A 12,173-nucleotide genomic window follows, 5' to 3' on the forward strand; every position below is an offset into this window, starting at 1 on the left:
TAACCTAGATGGGTAATCCATTGATCTCAATGTAGAAAGGATTTAGCCCGGGCGTGTAATCTTGAAATGAGCCTATTGATCATATGTTACAATTAGGATTTAGCCTGGACTGGTAATCTAGATTAGACTCTGTAGGGAATTCTTTGTCATAAGAAGAATTTAACCTTGACTGGTAATTCGACAAAGCCTTTAGAGTACATGGCACAGCTAGAATTTAACCTGGACTGGTAATTCTGTTGTAAGAGATGTGGCGCGAGAGTGTACCGGAAGGGTACTACTGAATATGAATTGACGGTCAGCAAATTGTACATCTAGAGTGTACTAAATGATGAAATATCCATGGGAATTTAATGATTCAATGGATAAAGTACATGTAAACGACTTGATAAATATGAATTTGAATGTGTACATGATATGATAAGCTCATCTATGGATCTTGAAATTCTTGTGACTAACTTGTTGATGGAGTGCATGTGTTTAGGGAAAATTAATTAAAATTGAAGGATAACATGGCTTATTGAGATTATGTGTTAAAATGATCGGTAAGTTTACTTTCCGTTATACGAACTTACTAAGCATGTAATTCTTAACCTGTTTTACTTTCCTCTATCTTATAGAGCATGCGGACTTGTGAAGGTTGGAGGACGGTTGGAGCTTTGATCACACTATCAACAATCTCGTTTTGGGTATAAAAGAACCATTTATTTTGATATAATGGCATGCATAGGGTAACTTATCTTTTTAGTTATATGAGTCATTTAAATTAGCCAAGTGTAATGGCTTATGATGGTTAACAAATCATTTTGTATCTGGCTATGAGATATGGTTCCTATTTTACTATTGGGTTGTAACCCTTATTAATCATGCATGCATGTAAGTATTCATGCTAATGTGGTTGTTTGAGAATGATGGACGTGAATTATGGCCTATTGAATTGTGATCAATCATGAATTATAAAAATGGCCATGATAATGTAATAATGGGTAAAGTTGGAAAGAGGGTTATAAAACCTAGTAGTTACATATTGGTATGAAAAGATTGAAGGAAGTTTGTAAACTTGAGATAGTCCTAAATAATATTAGGGGCATAATTTTAATTATGAATGTGGTTAGTTGAGTAGCTAGATGTGCCTTGTTTCATGCTAAGAAAAATGTATAAGTAAGTCTTAGGGGTGACAAATGGCTTGGAAAATAGCCTAAAATTTGTCCACATAAGCAGACACATGGGCGTGTGTCTAGACCGTCTGTGACATATGATTTGCCCCATCGACGTGTTGTTCAGCCGTGTGTCCCCTGCACCTTAGTTTTACAAGTCAGGATGTCCAATAATAAACACATGGGCTAAGACACGAGCATGTGTCTTGGCCGTATGAGAGACACGGCCTACCCACATGGGCGTGTACTCTAGCCGTGTGAAGTCTGCTCCATTTTGTGAAAAAAATCATTAAATTTTTAATTGATCACATGGTTTGGCCACACAAGCGTGTGATGCAGCCGTGTGACCTTAATTTAGTGCTGACATCATAGTCAAATAGTTACACAGTCCAAGGACATGAGCGTGTTTAAAGCACACGGGTGTGTCCCCAGTTGAACACGGGCGTGTGACTCAGTTCTAAGGAAAAATAGTCCAAGTTTTTCTAAAGTTTCCGGTTTGGTCACGAACTATCCCCAATGCATGTTATGGACCTCGTAGGTCCATATAAGGGATGTTAAACATGTATATGATTAAAGTTGGTTTGAAAGGAAGTTTTATAACCCAATTTTGCATGAATATTTGTGTGCTTTTCCGGTAATGCCTCGTACCCTACCCCGGCTTAGGATACTGGTAAGGGGTGTTACATTTAGTGGTATTAGAGCTACGGTTTAGTTGATTCTTGGACTAACGTAGCATGTATCGAGTCTAGCTATACATGCCATTATACAAGTTATGATAGTGTAACATCTCCTACCATTTAAAATGTATTTGTATATAGTAAATGTCTTCTAACCAAGACTGAGATGAGTCCAAGGAAGCCGAGAGTCATGCTCCAGCTTCCGTACAACAAGCCATGTCTGGTAGTAGTAGGGGACCCATATCTAGGGGTCGGGAAGAGGCAAAGGCAGTCTTTTTCAAAATAATGGATGAATGGTTTGGTGAGTACTTGAGAACCAACCCTGCTATACCACAACCTCTCCCACCTCCTGCCCGATCTGAAGAAGAAATACCACAAGGTATGGTGCCAGTAAGAATTGGTAAAGCTCCAGTAGATAAACTGAGTAAATATAGAGCTGAAGAGTTTGGGCTACAATTGACGATGATCCGAAATGGGCTGAGTTCTTGCTTGAGAACACCGTGCGAGTTCTTGATGAACTGTCATGTACCCACGAGGAATGCTTGAAGTGTGCGATATCTCTCCTGAAAGACACTGCATACCACTGGTGGAAGATTGTATCATCAGTGGCACCGAGAGAAAATATTACATGGGAGTTCTCTGAAGCTAAATTTAAAAATAAGTATATTAGTCAAAGGTTCTTGGATCAGAAGAGAAAAGAATTTCTAGAACTTAAGCAAGGAGATTGGATTGTGTTACAATACAAACGGGAGTTTATCCGACTGAGCCAGTATGCTCAAGAGTGGGTTCAGACTAAAGCGAAAATGTGCAAGCACTTCAAACAAAGATTAAACGGGGATGTTAAACTGTTGATTGGGATCCTTGAGATAAGAGAGTTCGTCGTGTTGGCCAGTAGAGCCAAGAAAGATGAAGAGCTAAGTAATGACAAGAAACAAACAGAGAGGAAAACTCGAGTTCTGAGAAAAAGATTCATGGGCAAGACATATACATCTCCCACAAAAAAGTCGATAAGCCACCAGGAATGCTCCAATTCATCAATGGGATATTCGGGTAAAACAAGAACCTCTAAGCGCCCTAATCCGTAGTCTTCATCTCCCATGACAACTAGTGTGGGGAGTGTGGGAAACCAAAAGCCGCGGTGTAATAGTTGTAACAAGTTTCACTTTGGAGAGTACCGGATGAAGAGCGTGGCATACTATAGGTGTGGTTCTCTTGACCACTTTCTTAAGGATTTCCCGAAACGAGATGACAAAAGGGTTAAGACAAACCTGAAACCGAATGCTCCTATCTCTCGAGGTAGGCCTCCAAGATACCCTGGAAGTGCCAGTGGTGGTTGTAATGTTGAAAAAGACTCCACTGCAAAATCAGAGGCTCGAGCCCCGGCAATGACTTATGCCATGTGCACTAGAGAGGAAGCCTCAGCTCCTGATGTCATTATGGGTACATTTTCTCTTTATGACATTCTTGTTGTTGCTTTGATTGACCAGGGGTCAACCCATTTATATGTTTGCATGAAATTGGTGTCTAGTAAGGAGTTACCTGTAGAGTTTACTGAATACGTGATTAACGTGTCGAGCCCGTTAGGAAAACATGTATTAGTTGACAAGGTATACAAGAAATTCCCTTTGATGATTAGAGATCATTGTTTTCCAACCGACTTGATGTTGTTGCCATTTGATAAGTTCCATGTCATTTTGGGTATGGATTGGTTGACACTACATGAAGCTATGGTAAATTGTAGACAGAAGGTCATTGAATTGAAATGTGATAATGATGAAATTCTTCGAGTTGAACTAGATGAGTCAAACATACCATCCGTTGTGATTTCTTCTATGTCGGCTCAAAAATGCATAAGAAAAGGGGGTGAGGCCTATCTAGCCTATGTTTCGAATACTAAGGAATCTGAATTGAAAGTTGAATCAGTATCTGTAGTATGTGAATACCCAGATGTGTTTCCAAAGGAGTTGCCGGGATTGCCCCCTATTAGAGAAGTTAAATATAGCATTACCTAGTACTGGGAACAGCACCTATCTCGACTGCTCCGTATCGGATAGCTCTGATAGAATTAATGGAATTAAAGTCTCAATTACAAGAATTGACGGATAAGGGTTTTGCAAGGCCTAGTTTCTCTCCCTGGGGTGCACCGGTGTTATTCGTGAAAAAGAATGATGGTTCTATGAGACTCTGCATCGATTACCATTAACTTAATAAGGTAACAATTAAGAACAAATACCCGTTAATGAGGATTGATGATTTATTTGACCAGCTGAAGGGAGCAATAGTATTCTCAAAGATAGACTTGAGGTCTAGCTGTTACCAACTGCGAGTGAAAGAATCGGATGTGCCCAAAACTACCTTCTAAACAAGGTATGGTCACTATGAATTTCTGGTTATGCCATTTAGGCTAACGAATGCTCCTGCAGTATTTATGGACTTAATGAATTGAATTTTCCAGCCATACTTGGATAAATTTGTTGTTGTGTTTATTGATGACATATTGATTTATTCACATAATGAATTCGAGCATGCTAAACACTTGAGAACGGTTTTGCAAACTCTGAGAGATAAACAATTGTATGCTAAGTTCAGCGAAAGTGAATTTTGGCTTAAAGAAGTCAAATTTTTGGGACATATTATTTTAGGTGATGGCATTAGCGTTGACCAGAGTAAAATTGAGGCCATCATTGAATGGAAATCGCTGAGAAACGTGACAGAAGTTAGAAGCTTTTGAGGCTTGGTTGGCTACTACAGGCGATTTGTTAAAGGATTTTCTATGATCGCCACTCCGTTTGACCAGGTTGCTCCAAAAAGATGTTAAGTTTGAATGGTCGGAAAGGTGTCAGCAATGCTTTGAGAAACTAAAGGTGTTAATGTCCGAAGCGCCAGTTTTAGTACAACCCAAGTCAGGTAAAGAATTCATGATCTATAGTGATCCAACCTTGAATGGGTTGGGACATGTACTCATGCAATGAGATAAGGTGGTAGGCTACGCTTCAAGACAGTTGAAGCCTCATGAGAAGATCTACCCGACACATGACTTGGAATTGGCCGCCATTATTTTGAGTAGGAAATCACTGCTTGTCTTGAGAGCTATGGGTACACAGCTAGCTTTATCCAATGATGGCTCGATCCTAACAGAGTTGAGAGCTAGACTGACCTTTCTTCAACAGATTTGTAATGGCTAGAAATTTGATAAAGAGTTACAAGATAAAAGAGCTCAATGCGAGTCTAGTAGTGAACCAGATTTTTAGATTGACTTTGATGGTTGCTTGAGATTCTGTGGTAGGATTTGTGTTCCGAACGACGTTGAGTTGATTCGGAATATTTTATATGAGGCGCATAGCGGTTGTTTATCAATCCACTAGGGTAGAATAAAGATGTATAATTATTTGAAAAAATCGTATTGGTTGAATGACATGAAAAGAGATATCTCAGAGTTCGTATCGAAATATCTAATTTGTCAACAAGAAAAGGCCGAACATAAAGTGTCTTCAGGGTTACTTCAGCCTATCATGAGTCCCGAGTGGAAATGGGACCGTATTACCATAGACTTTGTAACAGGGTTGCCTTTGACCCCAAAGAAGAACGATACCGTCTGGGTCATAGCTGACAGGTTGACTAAATCGGCTCATTTTATATTTCTCGCTTGATAAGTTAGTCGAACCGTACATTACTGAAATTATGAGACTTCACGAAGTACCCTTGTCAATTGTCTCGGATAGAGACCCAAGGTATACTTCTCGATTTTGGAAAAAGTTGCAAGAAGCTTTGGGCACTAAACTAAATTTTAGTACTGCTTTACATCCACAAACTGACGACCAATCTGAGAAAGTAATTCAGACTGGAAGATATGCTCAAGTGTTGTGTTCTTGAATTCCAAGGCAGTTGGGAAAAATACTTACAGTTGATAGAATTTTCCTACAACAACAATTATCAATCAAGTTTAAAATTGGCACCTTATGAGGCTTTATATAGGCATAAATGCCGAACACCCCTATGTTGGACTGAGCTCAAAGAAAATAAGATTCATGGGGTTGACTTAATTAAGGAGACCGAGGAAAAAGTAAAGATTATTCATGATAGTTTGAAAGCTGCTTTTGACAGACAGAAATCTTACACTGATTTGAAATGAAAGGAAATTGAGTATCAAGTTGGAGATAAGGTATTTTTAAAAGTATCTCCGTGGAAAAAGGTCCTGAGATTTGGAAGGAAGGGCAAATTAAGACCTCGTTTTATAGGGCCATATGTGATTACTAAAAGGATTGGACCGGTAGCTATCAGTTGGCCTTACCATCAGAGTTGGAAAGAATTCATGATGTGTTCCATGTATCCATGTTGCGTCGTTATCGATCTGATCCCTCACATGTAATTTCACCAATAGAGGTTGAGATTTGTTCAGATATGACTTACGGAGAGGAACCGATTAAGATACTAGCTCGGGAGGTCAAACAGTTGAGAAATAAGAATATTACTCTTGTGAAAGTACTGTGGTAAAGGCATGGAGTTGAAGAGGCTACATGGGAGCCTAAAGAGACTATGAGAAACCAATACCCGAACCTTTTTACTGGTAAGATTTTTGGGGACGAAAATCCCTAAATAGGGGAGAGTTGTAACATCCCGCCTTAGGGCCTAGTCGGAACAGTGGTTTCAAGACCACATCTCTGAAATAGAAATAATTATTTCATGATTATTATGAGGCCTAGTATGAGGATGCATGCTTGTGTAAAAATTTTATGGAGAAATTCAATGCCTAAGATGCCTAATTTAGTTTTAGAGACTAAATTGATTAAGTTGCAAAACTTGAGTTCTAGAAGCTTTTAGCATGAAATTGAGTTGGATTATAAATTAGAGGTCCTCAAATAGTAATTTGACCAAGTTTTAAAATTTTGGACAAAAATGGGCACGCATGGGTAAAATTTTTAAAGAAATGCCTTAAGGGAATTTTGGTCATTTGGTTAATTAAAGAATAAAAAGGGAAAAATCAAGAAAAAATGTTGTCCATCTTTTTCATAGTGTGCCGAAAATTTAAGGGTTCCCCAACTAGGGTTTTCAACATTTCAAGCTTGATTGTAAGTGCTCCCTAGCCCCGTTTTTTATGTTCTTTGTATTTTTGAGATCCTTGAAGCATGACCTAGCCATTTCTACCATTATTTTAAGCTAGGGTTCATGTTCAAAAACTTACCCATGTATGACATGTTTGTATTTTGGTGTTTAATGGAGGAATATGAAAGTTTGATGTATGATAAACATCTTTTGTTAAGTGGTTTTCCATGAAAACACTTAAAAATGACCAAGTTGCAAAAGATGTAAAAGTGCGTAGTAGAAATGAGAAATGAAGGAAAATGTGGGTTGTTATTAGCTAGAATATAATTCGGCTAGGTTGGGAAAACAAGGGAATGCATGTATTTTTTTATACGACCCTAGGGACTAAAATGTAAAAATGTACAAAGTTAGGGGTAAAAAGGTAAATTTTCCATAGAGTAAGTTTTCGAGCTGAAATTGAAGAATGTGATGAATTAATAATTTAATTTGTTTATATAGACTCGGAAAGACCAATTCTGAGAGTAGACCATGGAAAACAAAAGGTTTTGGAATAGTCGAAATCCAAACCCGAGACATCATTCAGGTAAGTTTGTGTAACTTAACTAGTTATTTATAAATATATATAAATGTGTTGATTCTATTGCTGTGTTGTATTGAATCTGTAATGTACAAATATTAAATTGTATGAAAATGTCCATAATCCCAAAATTGAGTGAAAAGAGTTATATTCCGTTCGAATACTGAATTCCTATGGATAAGTTATTTGTCACGTGAAATGGGATCCAGAATGTGTTGCAAAAAGGATTTAACCCGGACGGGTAATTCATTGATCTCAGTGTAGAAAGGATTTAACCCGGACAGGTAATCCTGAAATGAGCCTATCGATCATATGTTACAGTTAGGATTTAGCCTAGACTGGTAATCCTAATTGACTAGATTTAGCCTGGACTAGTTGTAACACCCCCTACCCGCGTCCGACGCCGGGACAGGATACGAGGCATTATCGGACTTAAACACAAACAATCATGCAAATCGGGCCATAAAATTTTGTTCAAATTTAAAAATTTTCAATTTCTATCTTAAAGTCTCTTATTTGGGCCTACAAGGGCTTAAGCGTGCTATGAAAGTAATTAGGGACTAAACCAGGAACTTTGGAAGGTTCGGGAAAATTTATAAAATTTTTCCATGAAGTGGAGCCACACGCCTGTGTGTCTTCAACACGCCCATGTCCTCAGGTCGTGTAACTCTCTGACTATAATGTCATCACGTAAAATGAACCATACGGCCAATCCAAACGCCCGTGTGCTATGCCGTGCCCTCTACACGGCTGAGACATATGGTCGTGTCTCTGCTCGTGTGACTAACACTTATGCTATTTTTCAAGCCTTTGTGTTACCCTTAATTTCCACAATTCATTATATATACTAAGGACAAATATCATGGTATCATTTTAATGATTTAACCTCCTTCATTAAGACATATTCTTAACATTAACATGTCATTATTCAAGTAGTTCGCATACTCTTGTAACATTAAGTCTAGATGCAAACATCCATGACCATTAATCTTACTAGTGCACCACCTTTACTAATAATCTAGAATTATTCACTTATCACTTATGTCATTAGACCTTGAGCATTCAAGTTTAATCAACATCATCTTTTTTTTTTCTATATCATGCATTTTCTCATAGCAATGACCGGTTCGATTGGTCATGGAGCATTCATTATACATACATGTTATACACCAACATGCATTTTCAACAAGCATATCCACATCGCAAACATTAAACCTTAACATGGATAAATAGGCTTACAAGCCATAATCATTATAAGCCACATCTCATGGCTATATACAACGAATCATTAGAAGCCAATACATTTGGCTACTCATAAAAACATCTATCATAAAACTAAGTCCCTATACATGCCACTCACTTGGAATCGCTAGCATATATATATTAATATTCCAAAGATGATGTCTCGATAGTGTGATGCTGCCTCTGACGATCTCCAGCCCCGAGCCGACCTGAAAACACTAAGGAAATGGAAAAGAGGAGTAAGCTTTACGCGTAGTAAGCTTGCATGAAAAATAATAAGTAATGTGATTGTAACACCCCGAACCCGAGACCGACACCGGAGTCGGACACGAGATGTTAACAAACTTTGAAAATTTTTTTTTCCAGACACTGCCCAGTCTGAGTACTAGTCGCTTCAAAAATCATATCTTGAGTTTCACAACTCGAAAATCAGTTTTGTGATTTTTCCCTGAAACTAGACTCATTTCCCCACCTATGTCTTTTTTTCTAGAATTTTTGGTTGGGCCAATTAGTACAGTTTATTAGTCAAAGTCTCCCAAGTTACAGGGGTCGACTACACTGACCTTTACCCCTTACGACTGGGATATCTATCCGCACAGAGCTTCAATACTGATGCCGTTTGTTTCTATGGAAACTAGACTCAGAGAGGAATCCATACATATAAAGTATGACCCCTAATTATCTCTGGTCAATTTATAGTGAATTTCCAAAGTCGGAACAGGGAATCCAGAAACTGTTCTGGCCCTGTTCCACAAGAACCCGAATATCTCTTACTGTACTGTTCCTATTATTGTTTCGTTACTTCCATATGAAAGTAGATTCATCAAGGTTCGATTACATAATTTATTCACTATTTAATTCCACTCCTACGAATTCTTGTGATTTTTCCAATCCACACCACTGCTGCTATCAGCTTCTGTTTTCAAAGTAAACCTTACCTAATTTGGGGTTTCATGGACCAACTAGGGCCTTGTCATACATAAGCCCACATATGATCATACTTAGCCATTCCAGTGGCTGATCATTTGCTCAACACTTCCATTCCAACTATAGTTACATCATGAAACCATCTATACATTCATAAACACGAATGGTCTAATGCCATACTTCACTTCTACAAGCCACTTTCGCATGGCTGAACACTTATACATTTCATAAAGTACTCGAAAAACAACAATGGGTAGTCCTATACATGCCATATCAAGATTCAACCAAAATAGTACCCAAAAGAGCCTTTGATAGTGTGGGCGACTTCGACTTCAAGATCCCCGAGTCCGATAGCTGGAGAACCAAAAATCTATAAAACAGAGGAGCAATGTAACGAGTGAGCAATTTATGCTTAGTAAGTTTGAGCAAGGAATTCCAGCATGCACAAATAATAGCACACATTTAGCTAAACGGAATATTTCATAATACGCAATTTATCGATATTAAACTTGCTTCACAACATTAACAACCCTTATGCACATACACAATAGACTAACTTAGCCGAAGGCCGATAGCTCGTTTATCAACTGAGCGAACATTTATTTGTAAGGGCTCGATTTAATTCAATACATACGTAACATATCCCCATATTGGGATGTTTTTCGAGTATTCGCTGGAATTTTACAGCAAGCTCATTCATTACCAAATCACGTACCTTCGGGATTTAACCGGATATAGCTCCTCGTTCAAATGCCTTCGGGACATAGCCCGGATTTAGTAACTCACACAATGCCTTCGGGACATAACCCGGATTTAACAACTCGCACGAATGCCTTCGGGACTTAACCCGGCTTTAATAACTCGCACGAATGCCTTCGGGACTTAACCCGGATTTAGTATCTCGCACAAAGGCCTTCGGATCTTAGTCCGGATATATTCGCTTAGCACAAAGCCTTCGGGACTTAGCCCGGACAGCATTCAATTAATCATGCACATCTCACAATAATTCATGGCACATTCATATTTCATTTTCGTTTACGAAACTCAAACACAAGGCACATATTGTCCTTGCACATTCGGCTCAATAGCCACACATAGAGCATGATTTAATCACATCGAAATTTAAGCTCTCTTACTCAAGAACTTACCTCGGGTGTTGTCGAACGATCCCGCTAACTATTCGACCACTTTTTCCTTCCCTTTATCGGATTTATTTCCCCTTTGCTCTTGAGCTTAATCAAACAAATAAATTGATTTCATCATTTAGGCATCAAAAGATGAACACAAGGCACTTAGCCCATATTCATACATTAGACATTAAAGTCTCATACATGCAAAAATCATGCATCAACACAACATATTAGCTAATTTCTTTCCCCTTGGCCGAATATGCATGTCCATTTTTGGGGTCGATTTCAACATTTAATACACACATATACCCACTAGTAAAGCATCCTCCCCCTTTTCATCGATTTAACACATGCATTGCTCATCAACATGCAAAGTTACATTCGGCCTTAGCACACATCTTGCTAGCCGATTCTTCTCCCTTTAGCAACCAATGCACATATGTGCTCACACAAAAATGCTAAAAAGGAGGTTCAAGAATCATCAAGCCATCATCACATGCATCATTAACAAGCTTCATATTTTGCATGCAATGGCATTAACACAACCTCCACCTAGGCCGAATCTTAACTCATCCTCATACCTCATCACCACAACATCAAACATCAACCAAGAATGATGCATCCATGGTCGAGTGCCATTTCCATCACATAGCAAGATTTAGACCATGGGCTAGGTAGAACTCAAGCTAACCACTAAATCATGCATGCATCTCATGAAACATCATCAAACATACCTTAGCCTAGCTACATGCATGGCCGAATCTCTTCACCTTTCTTCTTCTTTCCTCCTTAAAATTTTTGGCCAAGGATGAACCAAAGGATGAGAAATTTTTTCTTTGTTTTTTTTCTTTCTAATTTAGGCTAGAATGGAGGTGAGAAAGGATGAACACAAACTTTTCTCCTTTCTTCTCTTGAGCTCACGGCAATGGGGGGAACAAACACTACACACACATTTTTTTTCTTTTGTTTCCATTTCTTTATTACCCATACTTCTTATTTTATTCTTCCACTAACAAAACATGTTTCATGACATGTTTTGCCCATCATTCTTTGTCATGGCCGGCCACTACTCATTAGGGGGGGGAATTTGACATGCAAGTCCCCCCTTTGTCCACATGCACTAATAGGTCCTCACACATTGACCTATCACATTTTAGAATTTTCTCACATAAGTCCTATTGACTAAATTCACATGAAATCAACCAAATTGAAGCTTGAAATTTTCACACATTCATAATTACATATTCTAGACAATAAGTATCACATTCAAACATTTCGGTGACTCGGTTTAGCGGTCCCGAAGCCACTTCCCGACTAGGGTCAACTTTGGGCTGTCACAACTCTCCCCCACTTAAGAAATTTTCGTCCCCGAAAATCTTACCGGTAAATAGGTTTGGGTATCATTCTTTCATCGAGCTCTCGG

Source organism: Gossypium hirsutum, chromosome A06 (genome assembly GCF_007990345.1).
Source record: "Gossypium hirsutum isolate 1008001.06 chromosome A06, Gossypium_hirsutum_v2.1, whole genome shotgun sequence".
NCBI lineage: Eukaryota > Viridiplantae > Streptophyta > Magnoliopsida > Malvales > Malvaceae > Gossypium > Gossypium hirsutum.